Raw genomic sequence first — 27,548 nt, forward strand, 5'->3', positions numbered from 1 at the left:
ATTCTAAGATTTCTCATTTATAGTAAAACTGCCAGGTCTTTTATGATCCCAACTCTAGTACTGTTGAACATGAACTGCTTCTACCTGGATGCTTGCAGTATTTTATTTTTGCTCTGGAAAATTTAGATCTTGGCTGCGATTATACTGACACAGAGACTTACGGGTTATACATGTCTTGGCACTGGTCATTCTGGCATTTGCTTTGCTGGAGGACCCATCTTATTGCTTATTGGCTTCTGGGTGATTTTTGAGCAGTTTTGGGGTAGAAGAACTCATTAACTGCAGTTTCTTATTGGATTTCTAGCTCATTATTTTGTTCTGGTTCAAACTTTAAGGTTTTGTTGGAATAGGTAATTGGGAGATGAGTAGTCTGCCTTGAATTCTGACAACCATTTTGGAAGGAAGCCTACTCCTGGGTAGCTAGGTGATGCAGTGGATAGAGCACTGCACTTGGAATCAGGAAGAGTTATCTTCATGACTTCAACTCTGGCCTCAGACACTTACTAGCCGTGTGACCCTGGGCAAGTATTTAACACAGTTTGCTGCAATTTCTTTATCTGTAAAATGAGCTGGAGAAGGAAAGGGCAAACCACTCTAGTGTCTATGCCTTGAAAACTCCAAATGGGGCCATGAAGAGTTGGACATGACTGAACAACAGCAATAGCAACTGCTCCTGAACTGATAGAGACATTTTAGTGGGCAAAAAATAGGACTTGAAGTTAGGAGGCTTGGTCTCAGCCTTGATACTTAAGTGTGACCTTGGACAGATCACTCTATTTAGTCCAATTCAATGAAATGCAACATTTATCTGGTCTGTAGTACATCGAAGGCACTGTCCTAGTCTGAGGATACAAATATGAGATCAAAAACATTTCTTTTCCTCAAGGTCCTTATATTTTTCTTGAGTTTAGATTAGTTTCTCTGAATTTCAGTTTCCTCATATTTAAAATTAGGTTAATTATATTGTGAGTGAAACATATTGTAAGTCTTAATGTGTTATATGGCCATGGTATTTTTAAAAATTATGTGATGAAGGAGGCAGGGAGCATAGGCAGTGACTCAAAGGAAGCAGACAGAAGGTGAGAAGGTGGTCTCTACGAGCTGATGTCATGGTGGTTCCTTTACTTGAAAAGTGGCCTTTGCCTCTGGACTTGCTTTGTATTAGGTATAACCCTACCTACCCTTCCTTCTGTTTTTAGTCAGTTTTTTTCAGATACTTACATTAAAGTTTCTTCTCTAATCTGAAGCCTATCCTTCTAAATCAATTTATGATGTCAGGATTTGCATGCTTCATATTCTTCAATGAATCTGTGTGGATGATGCCTCCCCATCTATATTTTTGTTTTGTGTAACTCTTGTTCAAGCTATACATTTCCATAGAGAATTTGCCAAGGTCTCTGGGGCAGGAGTTTGGTCCATAATGCCCCAAGGGCCCTGTAGATAGATTTTAGGGGACATATGAACTTAGGTGGGAAAATTACATCTTTATATTCACTTAACATTTAGTTTCCTCTGTGATCCTATGGATTTTATTTTGTGCTCTTAAAAACATTATTCTGAGGAGGTGTCTACAAGCTTCACCATGATGATAAAGGGGTTCATGACACAAAAATGGTTGACCATTTCTCTAAGAGCATTCTTTCGCCTCTTTATTGAGGCAGGGAGGTGGTATAGTCAACAAAGTGCTGGACCTGAGTTCACATTCCGCCTCAGATATTTACTAGCTTTGTGACCATAAGGACTAGTAACAGGGTTAAGTGACTTGGCTGGGGTCACATAGCTAGTCAGAGGTCAAGTTTGAAAGCAGGTCTTCCTGACTCAAGGCCCAGCACTCTATCTACTGTACCACTTGACTACTATATTTGTTACATCTCAAGGAAAGGGGAGGTGAGATTAGTGGATAGCAACATAGATACCCCACCACCCCAAAAACAGCAATACAAGGCTCATACAAGCCTTTTCCTGTTCTTTTTTGCACGTTGTGATGCTTATGTTTATTTTTTGAAGGTTAAGTTTGTAATACTTAAAATTAAAATTTGAAAAACGAACATTAAAAAAAGAAGAAACAGAAATAGGTCAGAGTCAAAGGACTAAGTTTGAATTTCAGTTCTGCCACATAGTCCTTGTATAACCTTGAGAAAGTCATTTAATTTTTCTGGGCTTGGTTTCCAGATCTCTAAGATAAAACGGTTAGACTAGGACTCAGAGATGGGGAACCTGCAGTGTTGAGGCCACCAGTCAAAGGACTGCCCTTGAGGATAGATTCAGTCAAGGGGCTGCACTTGAGGACCTAGATTACACATGGCCTCAAGGCCACGTTCCCCACCCATGGGAGGTACTTTCTAAGGTCCTTTCCAGCCCTAAATCTTTCTCTTTTTGCACCTCTCTTGACAAAAATGATTTCTTAGTGGCTGCAAAGGAGACAACTTGTTTCTTCCTAAGTGCAGGATTTACTCCCAAAGGCTCTTGGGCACTGAATAGAATCTCCTTTTGGCAAAAAACAAATATCCACTGGCCCCTAGGCACTGATTATCTAATCTTCTTAATCACAATGATTATTTCATGTGTAGAGGTTAGTTTCCTGCATAACCTGAGCTAATTATGTCTTTTTTTTTTAATCTATCATGGATGGATTCCTTAAATGATAGAAAATTTGAGATAGTAGATCAGATGTGTCCCAATTATTTTCTTAAAAATGTGTGGAAGGAGCTAAGTGTCCATCATTCATGTCAAGAGGTCTGTTATACTCTTCTGAGCCTAGATAGTAGTGATCTGAATTCCAACGTAGGGGTCACTATCCATTTTTGAGGCAGTTCATTGGTGCAGTGGGCAGAGCACTAGGTCTGGAATCAGAAAGTTCTGAGGCCAAATCCAGCTTCAGTTACTAGCTATGTGACCCTTGGCAACTCAACCTCTGTTTGCCTCAGTTTCCTCAACTATACAATGGGTTAGCAACAGCACCTTCTTTGCAAGGTTGACGTGAGGATCAAATGAGTAGGCACTATATAAATGCATTTTTCCCTTCTTCTTTCCTAGTTTCTTTGTGGAATGAATATGAGGATTCCCCCTCCACCCTGGTAAGTTGTTGACAATGATAGTATTGCGACCAGTAATGTTATCCTAAGAAATAGGTATGTTTGTCTCAGATAGCTTATGACTGGAGATCTTAGGTAATTAGGTATGATTTTGACGTGCCCACCCAATCTGGTCCAATCCAACAACCACTTCTTGAGAGGCTACTACATCTGAGATATGGTGTTACAGTGCTGAAGTGTCAAACATGTAGTCCCCCTTGCTTGTGGGCCACAACACTCCTGAGTATGGCCCGAATCAATAAAATTCAAATGGGAAATCCTTAATAAAATAAGTAAAAATTCAATAAAACATAGATAATGTTATGTGGTTTTCTATTTCAATAGACAGACTACAGGGATCCTTAGGCATAGTTTCCTATTTTCTATCTGAGTTTGACACACTGCTTTAGAAGAAAATTGCCTGCCCTTTGAGAAGGGTATCTAAGTCTATGTATCCTTGGAAACCTCATTTTTGGAGAAAGTCCCAAAACATTTTTTCCTCCCAACTATGGAATGATATGCTTACCTAGAACAGAAGTGGAAAAAGCTCTGGATTTGGAGTCAGAGGCCTTGGGTTCAAATACAAACGTTGCTATTATCTGTGTGACCTTTGGCAAATTGATTACATTATAGCTTCCTCATCTATAAAATGAGGGGGTGGACAATTCAGCAGTTCTTAAACTATGGGACTAAGGTCAGGAATAATTTCGCAACAGTAAGTTTTCTGAATGCACAATGACCAAAAATTAATTAAAAATCAAATGCATAATGAATCCAAGGTGTTTCTGGCACTGCTTGCCCATGTTGCATTGCACAACTTCAATGCAGCCTTGGTTCTGAACACAAATCATGCACACTTTGCACTGTGCATGCCCTTAGAAGGCCATACAACAGCAAAGAATGCCTGAAACTGGAAAGAGTCACCAGTGGAAAAAGTTTAAGAAGCCGTGGGCTAGGTGGCTTCTAAGCTCTCCTCTAGCACTAAATCTATGAAAAAATTATCCACCTTTAGTGCCTAAAATCCGTATTTGTTACTCTGCCTGTAGAAACAAAGAGACAAAATGGCGCAGTGCATAGGAATCTATCTTTGAATCCAGAAGAGGCTGGATTCAAATCCTATCTCTGATACTCTGAGCAAATTAGGAGCTACACATTCCTTCTCTGTGTTCTAGTCAGTTCTCTATGATTCTAAGTTATAGAGAAGTTACCTATGTGTATGGGTAGAGGGAGTTTCCTCACATGTTTCTCACGAGATATGAGGACAGTTCCTCATACTAATGAAAACACAGATGCAGCCTGTATGCCTATCCATAGAAACCATGCCCATTTTTCTCCAGAGCCAAGGGAGTCAGTCACTCAATAAACATTTATTAAGTGCCAGGCACTGTGCTAAGCACTGTGTGATATATAAAATGCTCGAGAGACATAATTTCTGGGTAATTAATCATTTTATTAATCATGCTAGTAGATACTTAATAAAAGGGGTCAGTAGAACTCTTGAATGCCAAAGACTCCTCACAGAACCCACTCAATGCTTATGTGCCCTTGGGAGAGTAGTGTTCCTGAGGGTAGTTATTGACTCTGATTGGTTAACAAGTAATGAGAGAATGAATATTATAATGAGAGGGGAACCTATTCTAACGAAGGGCTAGGGGACATGATTGATTATGTCACTCATGGACAAAGAGACACTATCTCAAGCCAGACCACCCCCAGCCTTGGGCAATCTAGCCTGCCTTAGTGGAACACAATGCACTGAAGTCACTTTAGATTAAATTCTTTGTAAGATTCTCTAATTGGCTGGGATCTCCCACCCAGGATCAAAAGGCATGTACCCCAGGATTTGGGCAATCTTATCCATCAACAATGTCTTTCAGTTCAACATAATTCAATAATTGACTATTAATATACAAGAGGATATAATAATTTCTCTCAGCAGGGAAAAAAAAAAGAGGCAAAGGGCAGTCTCTGCCCTCAGGGAGTTCACAACCTAATGGGGGAAGCAATAATCAAACAAGCTATGTATAGAATATAAGAGAAATAATTAAGAGAGGGAAGGCACTAAAATTAAGAAGGGTTGGGAAAAGTTCCCTGTAGAAATGAGATTTTAGCTGGAACTTAAAGAAAGCCCAGTAGGCAGAGATGGGAGGGAGAGCAGGGGTGACAGCCAAAGAAATACCCAGAGTGAAGAGGGAAGATCCTAACCAGTTAAGTTAAGGCCTCATCTCCAGAACAACTCTCCATTTTGGCCACCTATCCAAAAAAGAATGCGTGATAAAGGAAATTTAGTTTTTGCAAGATTTATGTTTCCACACGCCATAAAATGCATTCCATTGAACACAGCATCTCCAGGCCTTACTGTTCCCAAGGTTTTTCTGGGATGCCAATTTTTCTTTGAGTTGTAATGTGTGGGATGCCCTGCCAGGTACACATAATCTGTCTTATCTTTATCCAGCTGGCCAACTCACCCTTCATTGTATTGTGTACAAAATTGTGGGTAGATTGCCCTTCTCCAAATCACTCCCCCTTCTGCTCTGTTGATAATCTCACATTTTAATGTTTTCTTTGGAAGAGAAGCAAACTCTTCTAATGCTTTGAGCTTTAAAAGTGTTCTTTTCTGTAGTGAGGTGGTGCCAGGGCCTGCTTTGCGCATGGGATAGTGGCAGGAAGATGGGGGATGTTCTGTTGAAGAGATGTTATCTAAATGTAAACCTGGATCTAGTCTATCATTGAGTGGGAAGGAAATTGACGTGAGCCGTGTAGTATCCTGAAAATAGGAAAGTGGTTAGAACACAGAGGTGAGTTGGGGTCAGTGGTTGCTTTCTTTTTTTTTTTTCTTTTTAATCTTCCTGTTTTTCTCCCCTGCCTTTCCATTGTCCTACTTTTGACTTTTGCCCTTCTTTGTGTGATATATAAAAAAATTTGAGAGATATAGTTTCTGGGTAATTAATCATTTTATTAAACATGCTAGCAATAATTAATAAAAGGGGTTGGTGACACTCTTGAATGCCAGAGACCCCTCATGGAACCCATTCAATGCTTACATGTCCTTGGAAGAGTGGGTGTTCCTGAGGGTGGCAATCAACTCTGATTGGTTTGACAAGTAATGAGAGAATGAATTTTATAATGAGAGGTGGGCTTATTCTCAGACTTTGTCAAAAAGATTTATCCATGCCCTGCCTAGGGAATCTGGACTAAGGGTGGGGAACCTGCAGACTCAAGACCACATGTGGTCCTCTAGGTCCTCAAGTGTGGCCTTTTGATTGAATCCAAACTTCACAGAACAAAGCCCTTAATAAAAGGATTTGTTTGTAAAACTTGGGCTTAATCAAAAGGCCACACCCAAGGACCTAGAAAACTACATGTGGCCTTGACCACAAGTTCCTGATTCCTGATCTAAACAAAAGGGAGCATCTACTTTTCTCCAGACCTGTCTGAGTAAAACACAATGGACTGGAATCCATAAATTCACCTAAACTAAAATTTCTTTACCTTTTGAACAGTTCTGAGTTTTCCCTTTCATTATCAGCCTTTCACTTCAAAAGCTACCTGAATAACCTACAGGGGCTGATTTCTGAATGAGGAAGTAGAAAAGGGGAAAAAACCTTAGTCCTAATTCCATAACTGGTTATTAACATAAGACAAAATAATCATTTGACACAGACAATATTGCTTACCTCCACTGATGTTACACAGGACAGAAAAGCTTCCAAGTTGTTGGCCCTAGGATATGTTTGTCAGCTCAGCTCTGCCCATGAATGGAGAGTTTAGAGCAAGCCATCTTTGGGGGTGTGGGATGATGGTAGGGTAAGTAAGTAGAGTTTTGGATCAGAATTGTGCTAGACAGTATGGCAAAGGGAGAGGGGTGGGGGGGGGGAGGGATGGATCATGGTAGCTTCACCTTTCAATTCTGGGACCCAATTGTGGGAATTTGTTTTGCTTGAGCAAATCTTCAAACCTTAACTTGTCCAGGACTGAAAAGCTCATGGTCAGACTGGATGCTTCCTTAAATGGATTTCCTGGGAGGAAGTCACCAACCAGAGACAGATGCAATAGAGCTGAAGACATTGCCAATGTGAGAAGAAAGTAGATGGAGCAGAGGTGGAGAGGTGATTGGGAAGTCAAGGGCTCATCTGAGTTGTTTATCTCCATGGAGATAAAAAAAAATATAGCGAGTATACATGCATCCCCAAGAAGGGAAATCTGCCACGCCATGTCATGGCCCCAAGTCCCAATATATCATTCTCACCTAGAGAAAAGCCTCAGGGGAAAACCAATAAAAAATTTCCTTGGCATCAGATCAGGAAGGAGAAGGAGTGATCAAACCTGAAGTGGCATAGGTGGGGCCAGGAGCCATAAAGAATGTCCCTGATTTCCTTAGGAAATTAGAAGTAGTTCAGAAGACTTGAGCCTCTGTTGGCCTAGAATAACAAACCAAGCTTCCCCACTCAATTCCAAGGCCCTGCCATATTACTCTGTTCCTATGGTTCAGGGGCTCTTCACCTTCTTGTGTATGTCCTGGACCCCTTTGGCAGCCTAGTGTAGCCCATAGACCCCTTCTCAGAATAATGTTTTTAAATCAAAAGAAAAGCTAAATTTCTGTAAGAGGTTAATAAAAATAAAGCTCTCTCTGTCTTTAAATATGTGTGTGTACATATAAATATATGCACATATATACATACATACAAATATATGTATATGTATGTATTTCCCATCCAAGTTTACAGTCTCTCTGAAATTTATCTGCTGATCCCTTTGGGGATCTGTAAGCCCCAGGTTAAGAATGCCTGTTCTTTGTACTGCTGGTCAAAACATCTGCATGTTTCCAACACTTACATCACACCTGAACAAAAGATCTCAGATTTGACAGGGACTTTCTTTCCTATGGTAATGTAGAGAGAAACAGGAGGGTATGTAGCGGAAAGTACACTGATCTGGCAGGCAGGAAAGCCCAGTGTCAGTCCTATTCTGACATTAACTCAAAGTATGATCTTCCACAAATCACTGAGCAGTTCTGTGTCTCAGTTTCCTCATCTGTAGAACAGAAGGAGAAAGGATTGAATTATAGAATTTCTAGGGTCTCTTCTAGCTCTAAAATTCATTATTCTAAGATAAGATTTTTTTAAAAACTTAACTGCTTCTATGAAAAAGAGAGAGAGAGAGATAAAGAAAATTATTTAAATAAATGACATTTCTAAATTGCCACTTAAGATGATCTTTGTAGACCATTTAACAGGTTTCCTAGAGGTCAGCAGATATTTTCTAACACTAGATTCCAAAAATTTTAGAGTGTGCTTATACTTGATTGAGGGGCAGCTAGGATAGAGCATCAGGCCTGGAGTCAGGGAGACTCATCTTCCTAAGTACAAATCTGGCCTCAGGTACTGCCCAGCTGTGTGACCCTGGGTAAGTCACTCAACCCTGTTTCCTCATCTGAAAAATGAACTGGAGAAGGAAATGGCAAACCACTCCAATATCTTTAACAACCCTAAAGGGGGTCACAAAGAGTCAGCCATAACTGAAGTGACTGAACAATGACAAAATACTGGATTGAATAATGTAAATTGACCCAGCAGATTTCCTTCACTACTCTGGTAATTCAGAATGAGTCAGAAAAGTAGAAGCTTTGATCCAATCACCTATACTCACTGTACAGCTTTAGGCTCTTAGTGAACTGAGGAAGGATGCTATCTATAGTGGACAGGACCATCTGTTGAGAATCAACAGACCTAGGTTCAAACCCAATTAGTTCACTCGTTGAATAATCTTGAACAAATCACTTAACTCTTATGGATCTGAGTTTGCTCATCTGTCAATGAGGATTTCGGGGCAGATGACCTCTAGAATTATGTGATTCTTGTAGAGCTTTCCCAAATTGAATTGGGTTGTCTCAGGGACATTGAGTTCTCCATAGATAGATACTTGTTGGACACATTACAGAAAGATTTCCTTTTCTGACAGAAGTTGGATTAGGCGACATCTTACTTTGACGTGCTATGATTCATGGCCATCAAATTTTTCTTTGCTAACTGTTAGAGTCCAGAAGCCTTGATGGTCCTAGTGTTTTTCCCCAAGTTGACTAATACTGTATGTGAATATTCACTTTTCCTGAATCTTGTGTGTGGTAAAGATTGCATGTAACACTCTATTGCAAAGTCACACTGAGATCCTGGAGAGTGTCGCTGTCTGTAATGATGCCAACAATGGAGGTCATTGAGATAGATGCTAGCCATGGGATAAAAAAGGGAGTTTGTCGACTTGACTGGATTTGAGAATAAATGTAAAAACATTTATTAAGCACTTACTGTGCTCAGCATTGGATAATTAAACTTATGGTTACATCATCTCAAGATTATTGCAAGGAAACATTTTAGTCAATGTATATTTAAAAAAAAAAAAGCAACTTCAGGACTTCTGCTTCCAAGAGCCAAGATGGTGGAGTAAAAAGGTAGTTGCTCTCACCCATCCCTATCAACCTCTGAAAACCCAGAAAATATCACCCCAGAAAAAAAAAAACCCTGGAACAGTTGAACTAGGAGAAAGATGGAGAACAGCAGTGCAGCAGCCCAGCAAATGGGTCTCCCAGTGCCTCAGCAAAAATAAGGGAAGCAGCACTACAAAGGGCCCCAGGCAGATAAGCACCATGCAGCATTCATCTGAAAGGAGCTAAAGAAAGCAACCTAGAGTCTTCCTAAAGTCCCAGCCTTGCTGATTCCAACCCAACACCAGGTAAGCTGTCAGAACCCTACAGCCTCCCAACTATCAACCAGGAGGAGATCCTGAAGCCCAGGTGGTAGAGCAGGCAAACACCAACACCTGGATGTCCAAGTGCCTCAGTGAGGGCGGGGAAACCAGTGGAAACTAGCTCAGAAAACCACCAGGTGCCTCGGCACTCTACCGCATAGGAGTCTCCCAGTGCATTAGCAGAAACGAGGGAGACAACACTGCAGGGGGCCCCAGGCAGATAAACACCCTGCAGCACCCATCTAAAAGGAGCTGAAGAAAGCTAAAGGAAAGGAAAAGCAGACAACTTAGAATTGCCTGAAAGTTCCTGCCTTGCTGATTCCAGCCCAATATGAAGTAAGCTGCCAAAACCCTACAGCCTCCAATTGCCAACATAAGAGGCCCCCCAGCCCGCAAAGCCAGTGACCAAGACCTAGGCTCCCAACACAAGAAGCTTGGGTCAGTGCCCTTTGTTCCCCAGCAGGAGAGCTCAATCTCTTTAAAGGTCAGGGAATAAAGAAACCATGAGTAAAAAGAAACGTGCCATAGATTCATACTATGAGAAGAGTGAAGATCAAGACAGAAATTCTGAAGAGGACAACATTGTCAACAAACGCACATCTGTAATATCAAAAGGGAATATGAACTGGTCTGAAGCCCAAAAAACCTTCTTAGAAGAGCTCAAGAAGGATTTTAAAAGTCCAATGAGAGATCTAGAAGAGTCCTTAAAAAATACAATTGGCCAATTGGAAAAAAAGTACACTGAAGAAAACAAATCCCTAAAAAATACAATTGGCCAATTGCAGAAGGAAGTACAAAAACTAACAGAAGAAAACAATCTGTTAAAAACTAGAATTGGACAAATGGAAACTAATGACTCTATGAGAGAGCAAGAACCAGTCAAACAGAAACAAAAAAATGAAAAAATAGATGAAAACGTAAAATAGCTCATCAGTAAAACAACCGACCTGGAAAACTGATCCAGGAGAGACAATTTAAAAATCATTGGACTACCTGAAAATCATGATGAAAAAAAGAGCCTGGACAGTATTTTTCAGGAAATCATAAAGGAAAACTGCTCAGAAGTCCTAGAACCAGAAGGTAAAATAACCATTGAAAGAATACACCACTCATCACCTGAAAGAGATCCCAAATTGACAATGCCAAGGCATATAATAGCAAAATTCCAAAATTACCAGATGAAAGAGAAGGTACTGCAAGCAGCCAGAAAGAAACAATTTAAATATCATGGAACTACAGTCAGGATTATGCAGGACCTTGCAGCTTCTACATTAAAAGACCACAGGGCGTGGCATGTGATATTCTGTAAGGCAAAGGTGCTTGGATTGCAGCCAAGGATCAACTACCCTGCAAAAATGAGCATTATTTTTCAAGGGAGGAGATGGATATTCAGTGAAATAGGGGACTTCCAAACCTTCCTTGTAAAAAGACCAGAGCTCAGCAAAAAATGTGATCTTCAAGTACAAGATTCAAGAAAGACATAAAAAGGTAAATGGGACAGAAAGATACAAAATGTTGTTAATAAGGACAGACTGTTTACATCCCTACAAGGGAAGATGATACTTGCAACTCTTGAGAACTGTATTGTTATTACACCATGTTAAAGGAGTATACATAAAGGGGTTGACTTTGATGTAATGATAAAAAACAAATCTAATCAAGTGGGTTAAATGGATCCAAGTAAGTGGATTAGTCTGATCTTAGAAAATGTACTGAGAAAGAAGGAGGCAGACAAGGGTAAATTATATCACAGGAAAAGACAGAAAATCCAATTACAGCACAGGGAAGGAAGGGGGGGGTGAGCATTGTTTGAACCTTACTCTAGGCAGTAGGACGGAAAGGGGGAAAGAAAAAGGAGGGGGGATAGAAGGGACGGAAGAAGCAGTAAGAGCAAAGGGGAAGAAAAGGGAATGGGATAATAGAAGGGAGGAGAGACTGAAGGAGGCGGTGGTCAAAAGCAAAACACTAGTGGTGGGGAAAGGAGAAAGAAAAGTGTAAACAGGGGGAGAAAAGGATGGAGAAGAAGACATAGATAGTAATCAAAACTGTGAAAGTTGAATCACTATCTTTTTTTTCTCTTCTGTTGAGTTTTGTTTCCTCTTTCTGATGGTTCCTCCTATTGGTTTTAATTTTTACTTACAACTTCACTAATGTGAAAATATGCTTAATAGGAATGTAAATGTATAGCTTATATCAGATTGTGTGCCATCTTGGGAAGGGTGGTAGGGAGAAAGGGGGAGAAAATTTTAAACTCAAAATCATATGGAAGTGATTGCTGATAAATCAAAATAAATTAATAAAATTAAAGCATGCACACACACACACACACACACACACACACACACACACACAAAGCAACTTCCTAACAATTTTAGTTTGTTTTTCTTTTTCCCAAATGGAATGGGCTTCCTCAAAAAGCAGCAAGCTCCCCATCAGTGGGGATCTTTAAGCAAATGTTGAATGACCATTTTGGGGGTAAAATTTAGGGAGAATTCAAATATTAGGTAGGGAGTTAGATCAATAATGTCAGAAGTTATTTTTAATTCTGGGAATGATCTGTCATTCTTATCCTAATCATCTGAAATCATTCTAAAAATCTCATCTCCTTCCTGAAACCTTTCTTGATCAATTAAAAGAAAGATGGGTAACTTAATCTCTCTGAGCCTCAGTTTCTCCATCTATAAAATGGAGTTAATACTAGCATCTGCCTCACCGGAGTATTGTGAGATGAAATGAGATAATTTATGCAAAGCATTTTAAAAATCCTAAAGGGCTGTGTAAATGTTAGTTATTATTGATATCATAATCATCATAATCATCTTAATTATTATTATTCCCTTCTAATCCTGCCCAGACTAAATATACAACTTCTATAACTCCTCAATTTGTTCCTTCACTCAATGAAACATTCTTTTCCCACATAATAGAATTTGTGCCTTTTATGCTACTTATTTTCTTTTAGGAGAAAAAAAAGAAACAACAAAAGTTTCAATCTCTTTCCCTTCTTCTTTCCCCCATTTCTTCTATGCTTAAGGCCATCCACCTTCTCAGAGGGGGAATAAGGTAAATAAATGCAGCTCCACAATTTTTTTTTCACCAATTGAGAAAGTAGTAGAATGAAATTAAAAGTATTAAGAACAAACAATCAAACTTGTAAGGTGTGACCTTTTATTTTTAATTTTGTTTATTTGATTTGTAAGTTAGAATATTTCTTACATTTTGTCTACAGATGCATTATCCATGCCTTTCAGGGCAAGCGGCTTTTCTGGGCCTCAGTTTCCTTACCTGTAAAATGAAACAGTTGGACTCAATCTCTAAGATCTTTTATGATTTAATTTCAGAACTGGAAGAAATTTTAGAGATCCATCTAGTTCAAATCCCTTATTTTAAAAGGGAGGAAATAGTTTCAGATTAAGGACCTGAGCCCAGGTCTTCCTAATCCCAGTGATATACTTTCTACTGCACCATCCTGTCTGTCATAAAGGGCATAAGCTCTTCTTTTAAACCTAACAGCCAGACAAAGTCATTGCAAATCTTACTTTTGTTGTTGAGTTGTGTCTGACTCTCTGTGACCCGAATGGGGTTTTCTTGACAAGGATAATGAAGTGGTTTGCCATTTATTTCTCTAGAACAGTAAGGCAAATAGAGACTAAGTGATTTGTCCAGGGTCATGCAGCTAGTGAGTGTCTGAGGCTGGATTTGAACTCAAGTATTCTTGACTCCTGGCCCAGCACTCTATCCATCAAGCTACCTAGCTGCCTCCACAAATCTTACGGATGCATTGAGTTCAATTCAATAAACATTTATTAAGTGCCTACTATGTGTTGGGCACTGTGTTAAGCTCTGGGGGATGCAAAAAGAGGTAAAAAAAACAGTCCCTGCCCTCAAGGAGTTTATAATCTAATGACACATGCAATCTAATAGCATGAATCTAGAGCTGGTAGCCACCTCAGAGGTTATTTATTCCAACCGTTCATTTTACACCCGAGAAAATTGAGTCAGGAAGACCTGAGTCTAAATCTGGCTAGATACTTGCTAGCTGTGTGACCCTGGGCAAGTCACTTAACTCTGTTTGCCTCAGTTTCCTCATCTGTAAAATGGGCTGGAGAAGGAAATGTAAAATGACACTGGTATCTTTGCCAAGAAAACCCCAAATGGGATCAAGAAGAGTCAGACATGACTGAACACTGAAGCATTTGTTTGGTTCGGGAGAGTAAGGGCTCAGATGGTTGTCATCATCAAAAACAACAACAACAACAACAAAGTTCATACAAATAATAAGCATCAGATTCAGTATTCAAACGGAGGTTGTCTGACTTTTTGTACCATGACATCTAGCCTTATCAAGCACAACTTCTAAATCATCTTTAAATTGCTTCATACAAAGCGCTTATTATCATGACAGTAATGATAATGCTCAAAGGCTCATTGATCTGTAGCTGTAAAGGACTTTAAAGGCTATCTAGTCTAAGCTTCTCATTTTAGAGATGAGGAAATTGAAGCTCAGGAAAACATTTAACGGTATTTGCTTAAGGAAAATAATTTCTGCTCTTGAAGCCCAATAATCTTGATTCACCTTATGTTAAAGGTTTTTTTTTAAATGAGGGCTTGACCTATCTAATCTTTTTTCTCTTATTTTTGTGTAATTCAATTTGTTTTTGTATTTAAAAAATTACACCATTTATAGTACATGAGTAAAAATAATATTAACCCACACTTACATAATGCTTTTATGTTTGGAAAGTGCTTTACAAATATCTCATTTTTTCTTCACAATAACCCTGGGAGGTAGGTGCTATTAATTAACCCCATCTTACAGATAAGGAAACTGAGACTGATAGAGATGTTAAGGGGCTTGCTTAAGATCTCACGGGCAGTAAGGGTCTGTATTTGAACTCATATTTTCATGACTCCAAAATATATCCACTGTGCTATCTAGCAAAACATAGAGAAAGTTAGAATATTAAGATGGTATGTCCTGTTTTTGTTTTTTGAAGCGTTTTGTAGATTCATTCTTTCCTAAATACAACATAAATTTCTGCCTTCCAAGCTCTCTAATTGTTTCCAATATTACAATTCCTGGTGCTACAGGGAATATCTTGGTTCACTGGCTGTAATCTACACCAGTAATTTGGACTTTATAGGATTATTCTCCCAACCCTCCTCTTCCTACTTCTCATCGCTCAAGTTCTGTTCCCTCCCCATCTCTTTCTTGTGGTGAGTGAGGGTTGAATATGGCAGTCAGAAGGATCATGGTAAGGAGTATCACCCTATTTGAATTAGGAACTGGAATTCTATTTCATGACTGAGCTGGTTTAAAGGATTGAATGTGCTACTAAACACAAGTGTTGGGTGAAAGGTTTAAGATCTCTTTTGATGGAAACCAGCCTAGACAACCTAAGTATCACAGGGAGAGGCAATGTAAAGTTTTTCTGACTGTGCAAAAAAGTGAATTTGCCCCTTTTTCATGCTACTTGAACATTACATTATTTACCATAGAATGGAAGAGCTGGGAGAGATCTTTCAGCTTATATCCCATCCAGCATCCTCATTTTATAAATGTGAAAGTTGAAGCTAAGATGAGTCAAGAAATTTACCCACGGTCAGTGTTCAGACTAAATTCAAAAGCCACACTTGGGCAGACCTTGGAACTCAACCAAAATTTCTACAATTCAAATAGACTCGTGTTAGTCAAGGTTTGTTGAATTAAATTGAATTGAGTGAAATGAAATTGATTTCTTATAGTGGGATTTCAGAAAAGCACATTGAAGATTATAAAAGGTAGAGAAAATGGTTACTTTGGGGAAAGAAGAGAGAAATATTATAATGTTAAAGAGCTCAACTGTTTATGGTCATTCCTGGAGTTAAAACAGGAGAAAATGGGTTTAATATACTGGATGAAGCTTTGGAGATAAGCAAAAGGAAGAATTTCTGAGCTGTACCACACTGGGGAGTCTCTCCCTGAAAGGATCTACAATGAGCTCTTGTCAAAGGACAGTTCTAACTGGAGGATAACAGTTTTTAGCCTTCTGAGTCCAAAATGTGATATCTGGAAAAAAGATCCTGATAGGAAACTTTTTCAGACTCCTGAGTACCCACACTGCTTCTCCTGATTTTTATGCTAATGCAGTGGTTTTCAGAATGTGATCTGGGACCTATGGGGATTCCTGAAGCCCTTTAAGGGGATACATGAGGTCAAAACTATTTTCGCTATAATATTAAGGTGTTTTAATTTCTAATAAAGTATCAATAGACATAACTCATGTAAACAGAAGCTTTTGGGGGGCTCAGTCATTTTTAAGAGAATAAAGGGGTTCTGAGATAAAAAAAACTGAGAAATATTGTGTCTAGTGACTCTCCATGTGACATAGCTTGCTTTTCACAATTTCTTACTTCAGTAACTCTATGAACTCATCAGCATAGGAATTCCCACCAATGGTATAGACTACAATTTATCCATGTGTTCTCATCTCCTGTGACCTTTGTCTATGTCCTCCAATGAATCCTCCACAGGGGGTCCGCAGAATATACTGGAGGCCTTTGGCTATATCTTTTGTCAATATGTGGGAGCACCAATGTACTACTTAAGCTGCCCGTCTGTTATCCCATATTCTCACTACATGACTGGCTCACCTCCCTTTCCTTTCATAGATCTCTTGGGTATTATCTTCTAAGCTGCTTCTCACAACTTCATATTGCAGCTTATTTGTGACTCCCTAATATCTGTCCATTGCCCTTTGAATCACCCAGATTTTGATTCTTTGGAGATGGTTAGATCCCATGATTCACTACCATATAAGCATCACTGGGAGGATATTTCTGTGGAGAGGTATTTGAAATTACCATGAAGGTATCATGATAAGCAACAATTTTTAACTCTGAGACCTTGCTTTAAAACCCTTCATCTTTGAGGTCTTCATGGGTAGCTGTTATGTGGAGGATTGAAATGACTTTGTTCTTTATTGGAGCTGACCATTAATTTCTGGACCACAATTTAAAATAGAGAAATGATATGGTGCTTAGCCAAGAATGAAGTACAACTAATGAGGGATGTAAAAAAATATTTGCCTGAAGTCTTGTGAATTTAATAAAAAGAACTTTAAACTGAAAAAGGAGGAGAACTCTGACATACTAAGCTAACTACCATACAGAGGAGTCTAGCTAGCCTTGTCATTTCTACTTTCAGAACATCTGTGACATCTGTCTTCTTCACATGGCCACCACTTTGCTCCAGACCCCATCACTTCTCTCCTGGATTATTTCCTTAGCCTCCTGATTGGACTCTCTTACCCATGGCTCCCCCTTCTTCAATCCTTTCTCCACACAGCTGCTAAGCTGGTACTCTTAAAACATAGGTCTGGTCATGCCATGTCCCCTGACATTATATTTAAGTCCTTAGCATGGTACCTGGCACATTTGTTGTTGAGTTCTTTCAGTCATGTTTGATTCTTCATGATCTCACGTGGGATTTTCTTGGCAAAGGTACTAGTTTTCCATTTCCTTCTCCAGCTCATTTTCGCTGTCATTCAGCTAGGAAGTATCTGAAGCCTATGAGGTCAAATTCCTTCAGATTTGAGATTATGGGATCCATGACTAGATTGTACCTCTGAAAGAGTTTCTCTTATTTAAGTGGAACAGGAGAGATTAAAAAATAGGTCAGAGTAGAACATTATATATCAAGATTTATTGATATGAGGTAATTCAGGAACTATCAAATATGGTGGAGAGCATTTGGGTCAACATAAGCAGAAACATAAATAATATTATTCAGGAGTTTATTATATATTATATATGTAATAATTATTAAAATATATAATATATCTCTATATTATTATATCTGTATATATTATATATATGATATAATATATATTATATCTGTCTGGGCAGAAGAAGGAAATGGATGAAGAGTTCTGGAAATTGATTACAAGTTTTACCTGATAGTGTAATATGGTAGGTGGGGATGGGGAACTTATTGGAATTCTCTTTCTGTTATAAGCAGAGCAACTAATAAATTCTTGACTTGCTTTGATTTTATTTTATTTCATCCTTTAAAAGGTAGAAGAAGCATTAAGGGGTCCTGCTATCCTTGACCTGGTTCTGACATACACCAAAAAGAAATCATTGCTTTGGATCTGAATAGGAATCTTAGGGGGAAGTGTCCATGGCATCTTGGAATTCCTGATACAGAAGACGAAAGTTGAGAATAGGTTGAAATGCACTTTAAATTTTGGGAGAACAGATTTGTGAAGTTTCAGGAAAAGAATAGGTAGGATTCCTTGTTTGTTGTTATCACTAGCATTTATATAGTGCTTTAGATTTTGCACACTGCTTCACTTAGCTTGTCTCATTTCAACCTCATAAAACCTAATAAGGTAGGTACTATATATTTTATTAGCCCACTTTAGAGATGAGGAAAATGGAGTGTAGGAAGGTTAACTGCCTTGCCCATAGTCACACAGCTAACATGGCTCAGTGGTGGGACCTCTAATCAACCAGGTTCTCCTGCTTCCAAATCTAGCACTCTATTTCCTAGCCAGGGGTTGGGGACCTGTGACCTGGAGGCCACATGTGGCCCTCTAGGTTGTCAAGTATAGCCCTTTGACTGAATCCAAACATCATAGAATAAATCCCCTTAATAAAAGGATTTGTTCTGTAAAACTTGACTCAGTCAAAAGGCCACACCCAAGGACCTAGAAGGCCACATGTGACCTTGAGGCTGAAGGTTCCCCATCCCTGCCCTAGGCCATGCTGTAAAATTCTTTTTTTTTTTTTTTTGGCTAGGCAATGGGGTTAAGTGACTTGCCCAGGGTCACGCAGCTAGTAAGTGTTATGTGTCTGAGGCCGGACTTGAACTCAGGTCCTCCTGAATCCAAGGCCAGTGCTCTATCCACTGCACCACCTAGCTGCCCCACCATGCTGTAAAGTTCTAAAAGGACACATCAAGCCAAGAGATATGGGAACCCACTCTCAAGAACAAAATTCTGAAAGCACAAGGAAAAAAGGAAAAAGAGTAGTGTTTTGGGAGAAAAAAAGACCAATGTGTATACACAGGCAGCTCTTCACCCAATTTATGGTTTCAAAATGGTGAACAGAGGATGGAAGTTAAGAGCAGATAAGTGAAGATGAAGATGAGCAAATAGTGATGTGGTCTAGTAAAAAGAGGATCACGAACATAAGTGCAGAATGAGCTGACACTGGTAGGGAATACTAAGGACTATAAAAAGGGTTAGCTATATGAGGGAAAAGAAGTGATCAAAGAAAGGATAGATCACATATAGGATAGATAGGGCTTCTGGTATATAGTAGGTACTTAATAAATACTTACTAGTTGATTGATTTAGATAATAATTTTAAATTACAGAGAAAAGGCAGATAGGATAATTTCTTTTTTGCTTTGTCCTAGAAAGAAAACTCTTTGTTAGCAATTTAGGGCACAAGTCAGTAAAAGACTTTATTTCTTTCAACATTACTATCTAAGCCAAGGAGAAATATTAATTGGTCCACAGAAAAAGGAAGTCCCTATGGTGCAAGAGAGCTTCTGAATATGAGCCATTTCCCACAGGTATTCATAGTACACAGAAAACAGTCATGTTAGCCTTCCAACCGCCCAGCCACTGACCTTGAGGGCAGTTTGTTATGTTCCAGAGGAAGGGACAAAAAACTTCCAAATATTTTAGTCTGTTGTCGGCATCAGGAGTCCAAGGCAGTGTTGATTGTTTGTCTTTTTTATTGACCTTGCTTAAGATTGGTGATAAAGGAAGGCAAAACTCAGGGGTTAGATGTGACTGCTTGTTTACACTGAAATGGAACTTTATTCTAAAATGCCATTACTCACTTCAAGAAAGGGAATATAACTTCCTGGTTTTGCTCTCAAAGCTTATTTTCTTTTGTTTTCTTCTTATTTATAAGGACAATCTTTGGACTGGAAAGGACTGAGCAAAAATGAAATTGAAATCAAGGATAAGTAGAGAAATAGAGATCACTTTGCTGCTGTTGATGTATTCAAGTCACTGAACATAGATAAAATATATCCCAGGGTACTCAAAAGACTGGATAATGGGACTTTTAGGTCATTGCTGCTAATTATTAAAAGGAGAACAAGAGGGAGCTTTTGGAAGACTGGAAGAAGAAATAGAAATATTTCCCCAATTTTCAAATAAGGGGAGAGAATAAAGCCTGAAAATTATAGACTAATGAACTTGACTCAAATTGCAGACAAAATCATAGAACATATCAAGGAAATTATTAGTAAGGATTTACAAAAGAAAGTGGAGATAACAAAATGTCTGACTGGTTCAATAAATAACTAATCTCATTTCATTTTTAGATAGGGTTATTCAGACTGGTATATTAGGGATATTATAGAGATATTAATCTAAATTTCAGACACTGAAATAACATGGAGAGTTGTGGGCTATACGATAGTATACTTAGGTTGATTCAGAGCTGATTGAATACCTAGGATCAAAGAGTAGTCATTTAATAGATCAATATCATCTTAGATGTAGATCTTTACTGATATATTGCAAGAACTTACCCTTGGCCCTATGCTTTTTAACTGAAAAAAAGTAAAGACTTGAATAATTACATATGTGGTATGCTTATTACATTTTGAAATGACATAAAACCGAGAGAGATAACTAATATGGTGGCACAGTGGATAGAGTGATGGATGTGGAGTCAAGAAAAGCTGAGTTCAAATTTGGCCTTAGACACTCATGATCCTGGGCAAGTAGCTTAACCTCCATTTGCCTTAATTTGCTGGAAAAGGAAATGGCAAACGACTCCAGTATATTTGCCAGGAAAATGCCATATAGAGTGACAAAGATTCAGACATGACTGAACAAAAACAAAAATGAGATTTGCAATCAACTCAACAGAACTTTGGCTATTACGTTTAGTCACTTAACCCTGTTTGCCTCAGTTTCCTTATCTGTAAAATGAGCTAGAGAAGTAAATGGCAAACCACTCCAGTTGTCTTTGCCAAGAAAACCCCAAAAGGAGTCACAAAGAGCTGGACACAAGTGAAAACACCTAAACATCATCAACAACAACAAAATAACATGAAAAGCTAGAATATTGGGCTGAATATAATGAGATGAGATTTAGTAGTGTAAAATATTGTACTTGTATTTTTAAAGAAATCAGCCACACATGTATGGAGTGGTATTGGATAGGTAGATAATAACCTTCTGAAAAAAATGCCTATGACTTTTAGTGGCTTACAAGCTCAATATGAGTCAATAGTGCAATAAGGCAGTCAAAAAAGCAAATATGGTCTTAGACAACATTAACAGAAGCATAGTGTACAAAATGAAGGATGTGATAGTCACACTCTACTTTGCCCCAGTAAGAGCACATCTAGATTATCCTGTTCAGTTCTGGGTACCATATTTTAGTAGATTTTCTCCTATCTTATTGTTTTAATTTTTTATGATTTTTATTGACCATTTAAAATATATTATCTATTTCATAGTTACAATTTAGTTAACATATATATATATATATGTATGTACATATGTATATATATATATATGTATGTACATATGTATGTATATATATATGTATGTACATATGTATATATATATATATATATATATATGTATGTACATATGTATGTATGTATATGGCAGAGTTGATGTGTTTGAGATACTTTACACCAAATACAATATGAGGGGAATAAAGAAAAGCAGGAGAGATCTAGTATATTCATACTGCTAAGATGTATCAATTTGGAATGTCTATCCCTGCAAAATCTACTCAACTTTTTTTCTGTATTTATGTGAAACATACATTCTGAGCCATTCTAAAGCATTTAAATTTTCTAGAAAGTTAGAATTTTGCTTAGTATGTACTCAGCCCAATGTTTAATCTACAAAATCTCTTACTTGCAAAAAAAATGTCTCTAGGCATGTTGTTTTCAATTCAGCCTTTTCATTTTTCTTTTAGGAAAAAAACACATTTGCTGAAGGCAGAATATTTTACAAAAACTTTTTAAGGAGAAAAGGGCAAGACAAATTCTTCAAACATATTACTAAATGTCTATATGAAACTGAGTGTGAGGAAAAGACACTGATGATATAATAAATGGTTAAGTTCTACAACTAATACAACCAAATGTATGTTTCCCAGAACCTAATAAAATAAATACAGTACAAAATGAATGTCTTTTGGAAAATGTTAATTCAGATAATAATCCATTTTCAAAGAAAAATTTTTGTATGTTTTCCATGCCTCAAATATACTATCTCAAACCTTAATTGTTTTGAACAGCTCCATCTTAGCAAAGCCAGGCTTGGTTGTTAACATAACACATCAATTCAGATACGTTGGCCCCAACTTTCCCACCCAATATTGGAGCAACTTCAGCGTAGCCCTCCTATACTGTACTGTAGTTTTGAGGTCATTATATACGTTACATCTTACTTGTAAGTGAGCCAGTGCGCTCACAAAGTGCTATTTCTTGTCCTGGTTTAATTTCATCACTACCCAAATGCTAAGTCTGAACCATGCCCAGCTCTTTTGGGTACAGTTGGTAAGATCTCTCTTTGGCCACATACCCCTTTGTGATATGGGCAGGACTTCTCTTGACAAGGGCTTGAAGGACAGAGAGTAGGCAGGAAGCAAGGGGTAGGAACAAAATCCAAGGCAAATTTAAGGCAGCTTTTGGTGATACCAACCTTGCTGAAGTACTGGGTTATATCTTCCTAAAGAACCAGAGCTGTCCTTCCCCACCCTCCTAAAGACAAACTATTGCTCTTTTTTTTTAAGCTTTTTTAAAATATAAATTTATTTATTTTCAGTTTTCAATATTTACTTTCACAAGATTTTGAGTTCTGATTTTTCACCCCATCTCACCCCTCCCCCCACCCCAACATGGCATGCATTCTGAATATCCCTTCCCCTAGTCTGTCCTCTCTTCTCTCCCCTCTTCTCTTATACCCTTCCCCTTCTATTTTCCTGTAGGGCAGGATAGACTTCTGTACCCCATTTCCTGTATTTCTTATTTCCCAGTAGCATGTGAAAACATTTTTTTTAAACATGTGTTTTTAAAACTTTAGGTTTCAAATTTTCTCCCTTCCTCCCTCCCCACCCACCCTCATTGAAAAGGCAAGCAACTCAATATAGGTTATACATGTGCAGTTATGCAAAACACTTCCATAGTAGACATGTTGTGAAAAACTAACTCTATTTCCCTTAATCCTATCCTGCCCTCCCATTTATTCTATTCTTTCTTTTGACCCTGTCCCTCCTCAGAAGTATTTACTTCTGATTACCCCTTTCCCAATCTGCCCTCCTCTCTATCATCCCCCTGCTCTCTTGTCCCCTTCTCCCCCTATTTTCCTGTAGGGTAAGACAGATTTCCATACCCAATTGAATGTGTATGTTATTCCCTCCTTAAGCCAAATCCTATGAGAATAAGATTCACTCATTCCCTCTCACCTTCCCCCATTTCCCCTCCACTGTAAGAGACTTTTCTTTTCTGTTTTTTTTTGTGAGATAATTTACCCCATTCTACCTCTCCCTTTCTTCTTCTCCAAGTAAAATCCTCTCTCATCCCTTAATTTTATTCTCCAGATATGACCCCTTAATCTTCAACTCACCCTGTGCCCTCTATCTATCTATCTATCTATCTATCTATCTATCTATCTATCTATCTATACATACATATAATTTTTTTTCCTTAAACTACCCTAATGCTGACAAAGGTCTCATGAGTTAGAAATATCATCTTTCCATGCAGGAATGTAAACAGTTCAATCTTAATAAGTCTCTTATGATTTCTCTTTCCTGTTTACCTCTTCATGTTCCACTTGAGTCCTTGTATTTGAAAGTCAAATTTTCTACTCAGCTCTGGTTTTTTCATCAGAATGCTTGAAAGTCCTCTATTTCACTGAATGACCATTTTTTCCCCTGAAGGATTATACTCAGTTTTGCTGGGTAGGTGATTCTTGGTTGTAATCCTATCTCCTTTGCCCTCCAGAATATTATATTCCATGCCCTGTGGTCCTTTAATGTAGAAGCTGCTAAATCTTGTGTTATCCTGATTGTGTTTCCACAGTACTTGAATTGTTTCCTTCTGGCAGCTTGTAATATTTTCTCCTTGACCTGGGAACTCTGGAATTTGGCTATAATATTCCTAGGAGTTTTCCTTTGGGGATCTCTTTCAGGAGGAGATCTGTGGATTCTTTCAATTTCTATTTTGCCCTCTGGTTCTACTATATCAGGGCAGTTTTCCTTGATAATTTCTTGAAAGATGATGTCTAGGCTTTTTTTTGATCATGGCTTTCAGATAGTCCAATAATTTTTAAATTCTCTCTCCTGGATCTATTTTCCAGGTCAGTTGTTTTTCCAATGAGATATTTCACATTGTTTTCTAATTTTTCATTCTTTTGGATTTGTTTTACAGTGTCTTGATTTCTCATAAAGTCACTAGCTTCCAATTGCTCTATTCTAATTTTTAAGGAAGTATTTTCTTCAGTAAGCTTTTGGACTTCCTTTTCCATTTGGCCAATTTTTCTTTTTAGGGCATTTTCTCCTCATTGGCTTTTTGGACCTCTTTTGCCATTTGGGTTAGGCTATTTCTTAAGGTGTTATTTTCTTCAGTATTTTTTTGGGTCTCCTTTAGCAAGCTGTTGACTTGTTTTTCATGATTTTCTTGCATCACTCTCATTTCTCTTCCCAGTTTTTCCTCTACTTCTCTTACTTGCTTCTCAAAATCCCTTTTGAGCTCTTCCAAGGCCTGGGACTGATTCATATTTTTCTTGGAGGCTTTGGATGTAGGAGCTTTGACTTTGTTGTCTTCTTCTGGTTGTATATTTTGATCTTCTTTTTCACCAAAGTAAGATAATATAGTCTGACTCTTTTTGCGTGCTTGCTCATGATCCGGCCAATTACTTGAGTTTTAAACTCTTTGTTAAGGTAAGAGTCTGCTTCCAATGTGGAGAGTGTACTGTCCCAAGCTTTGGGGGTTTGTACAGCTGTTTTCAGAGATACTTCTAGGGACCTGTAAATTTTCAGTTCTTGCAAGGTGGTATGATAAGGGGTGAGGTGTTTACTCCTTTCCTGGCCTGTGACCACAAGTACTCCTTTCTGTCCTGTAACTGTGAGGAGGGGTTCCTCTCCACAGCCACTACAAGCTCAACCATTCCAGCACTCCTCCTCACCCCAGCCCTACAGCCCAGAACTGTGACCCAGATCCAAAAACGGCATAGCAAGAGATTCCTGCCTCGGCACTGGCAAAGAGATGCCTGCAATCCCCTTCTGATCAGCCACTGGCTTTCCCCTCAGTCTGTGGGCCAGAAGCTGAGGAGGCAGCTGCCCCCCCCCCACACACACCCAGGGCCAGGCTTTTGCTGAATGAGACCCTGCCTTCCTCTCTCAGCACCGCAGAGACAGACTTTTCCCATTGACCTTCTAAGTTGTCTTTGGCATTCATGGGTTGAGAAGTCTGGAAACCGCCACAGCTGCCCGCAATTCAATCCTCTGAGGCCGGCTCCAAGGTTCGCTGCACCCTGGGCCCATGCCACACTGTGCTTTGCTCCCAGCTCAGTGTGATACACCTTTCTGATCAATCATCCAGGTTGTCTTGGGCTGGAAATTTGTCTCACTCTGTCTTTTTGTGGGTTCTGCTGCTTCAGAATTTGTTTAGAGCCATTTTTTATGAGTATTTGGAGGAGTTCGGAGGAGAGCTCAAGCAAGTCACTGCTTTCACTCTGCCATCTTGGCTCCACCCCATGAATTTTGTTCTGTAACAATTCCTCAGCACTGGTGCAAGGAGGCACAGGCTGGGCTGGTTGATTGTTGTCCTTCGTTCTCAAAGAGGACCAAAATGACGTCACTATGCTAGAGTCAACTGTAGCTGGAGTCAACTGTGTGTCCAACTGTGGCTGATCAGACCAACATGAAATTGGAATGTTCTACCACAGATTGGGATAGCACATGTGAACATTTCGAGTGGATTCTCCAAATTTTTGGATCTTGCATGTCTTTTGAGCTACTTCAATTCTGCTTTCTTCATAGAGCACAGCACCTTCTCTGATATGCTGAGCAGTCCTGTGCCAGTGTCTCCTATGTCACATATCAATTTCAACGTTTTTAAGAGAGATCTTGAGAGTGTCCTTATATCATTTCTTCTGACCACCATGTAAACATTTGCCCTGTGTGAGTTCTTCATAAAATGATCTTTTTGGCAAGCATACATTTGGCATTTGAACAATGTGGCCAGCCCATTGGAGTTGCGCTCTCTGAAATAGAGTTTGAATGCTTGGCAGTTTAGTTAGAGAAAGGACCTCAGTGTCCAATATCTTGTTCTGGCAGGTGATCTTCAGAATTTTCCTAAGATAATTCAAGTGGAAGCGATTTCGTTTCCTGGCATGGCGCTGGTATATATCCAGGTTTCACAAGCATACAACAATGAGGTCGGCACAACGGCTCTGTAGATCTTCAGTTTGGTAACCAGGCTAATACTTCTCTTCCACACTTTCTTTCACAGCCTCCCAAACACTGAACTAGCTCTGGCAATGCATGTATCAGCCTCATTATCAATGTGTACATCTCTGGAAAGTATACTGCCAAGGTAAGTGAACTTATCCACAGCATTCAAAACTTTTCCATTTGCTGTAGACAATGGTTCTACACATGGATGGTGTGGTGGTGGCTGATGGAGCACCTGTGTTTTCTTGGTGTTAATTGTTAGGCCAAAATTAGCACAAGCAGCAGAGAATCAATCCATACTTTGTTGCATCTCAGCTTCAGAAGCTTCATTAAGTGCTCAATCATCTGCAAACAGAAAATCATGCACCAACACTCCCTTCACTTTGTTTTGGCTTGTAGCCTTTTCAAGTTGAAGAATTTGCCATCAGTGTGGTAGCTGACCTTGATGCTGTGTTTGTCCTCACTGGAAGCATTTGACAACCTGGCTGAAAACATCATGCTGAAAAGCATGGGAGCAAGCACACAGCCTTGTTTCACTCCATTGGTGACTGAGAAAGCGCAAGAGAATTGTCTATCATCCAGAACCCAGCAAGCGTACTGTCATGAAATTGACATTCAATACTGAATTTGGACATAATTTTCCATAAGCCTTCACAACTGACAGTATCAAAGGCCTTGGTCAGATCTACAAATGTGTACAGATCTCTGTTCTGCTCTTGGTATTTCTCCCAGAGCTGTCAGGCAGCAAATACCATATTGACTGTTCCTCAGCCCTTTCTGAAGTCACACTGGCTCTCAAGTAGATGACCATCTTCCAGGTGAAGGATCAGTCTATTAAGAAGGACTCTGTCAAGAATCTTGCCAGCAATGACTAAGAGAGACACACCCCCTGTGATTGTCACAGGACAATCTGTTTCCCTTATCTTGATAGGGATGGACAATGGAGGCCTTTTTCAGGGCTGCTTTCCACCTTTGATGTCTACCTGATCTCACAGGCTGGGCTAAAAGCCAAAGGAAGACAATCTCTTTCTGCTCCAGCACAAACTGATAAGGTTTAAGAAAAACAAACTCCCAGAGCAGTTGGAGAGATAGAAACATGAAGACTTTTCCTTCACTTTTGATTTATATTTGAAATATACTGGTCCACAACACATCAAAGCTGAAAACAGGGGGCTCCTCAGAACTGAGAATTCTTTTTATTCTATAACTTGTACATCTGACTTGGAATAATGTGAAATGAGGTGGTCTGTCAGAGTGACTTAATACACCTAACTGAAAATTACATGAATCTTT

General features: G+C 39.0%; 1 long non-coding RNA gene across 1 annotated transcript in view; it reads left to right on the plus strand.

Moving 5' to 3' along the window:
• LOC144454329 (uncharacterized) overlaps positions 1–27,548 on the plus strand; it is an 82,429-nt gene that overhangs the window by 43,981 nt on the left and 10,900 nt on the right. The window contains exons 2-3 of the long non-coding RNA XR_013482718.1: positions 3,037–3,077; positions 26,314–26,397. This is a non-coding gene — a long non-coding RNA (uncharacterized LOC144454329). The remainder of the gene's footprint in view (positions 1–3,036; positions 3,078–26,313; positions 26,398–27,548) is intronic.

The sequence above is a fragment of the Phascolarctos cinereus genome, unplaced genomic scaffold (genome assembly GCF_003287225.1).
Source record: "Phascolarctos cinereus isolate Bilbo 61053 unplaced genomic scaffold, phaCin_HiC Scaffold_726;HRSCAF=1367, whole genome shotgun sequence".
NCBI lineage: Eukaryota > Metazoa > Chordata > Mammalia > Diprotodontia > Phascolarctidae > Phascolarctos > Phascolarctos cinereus.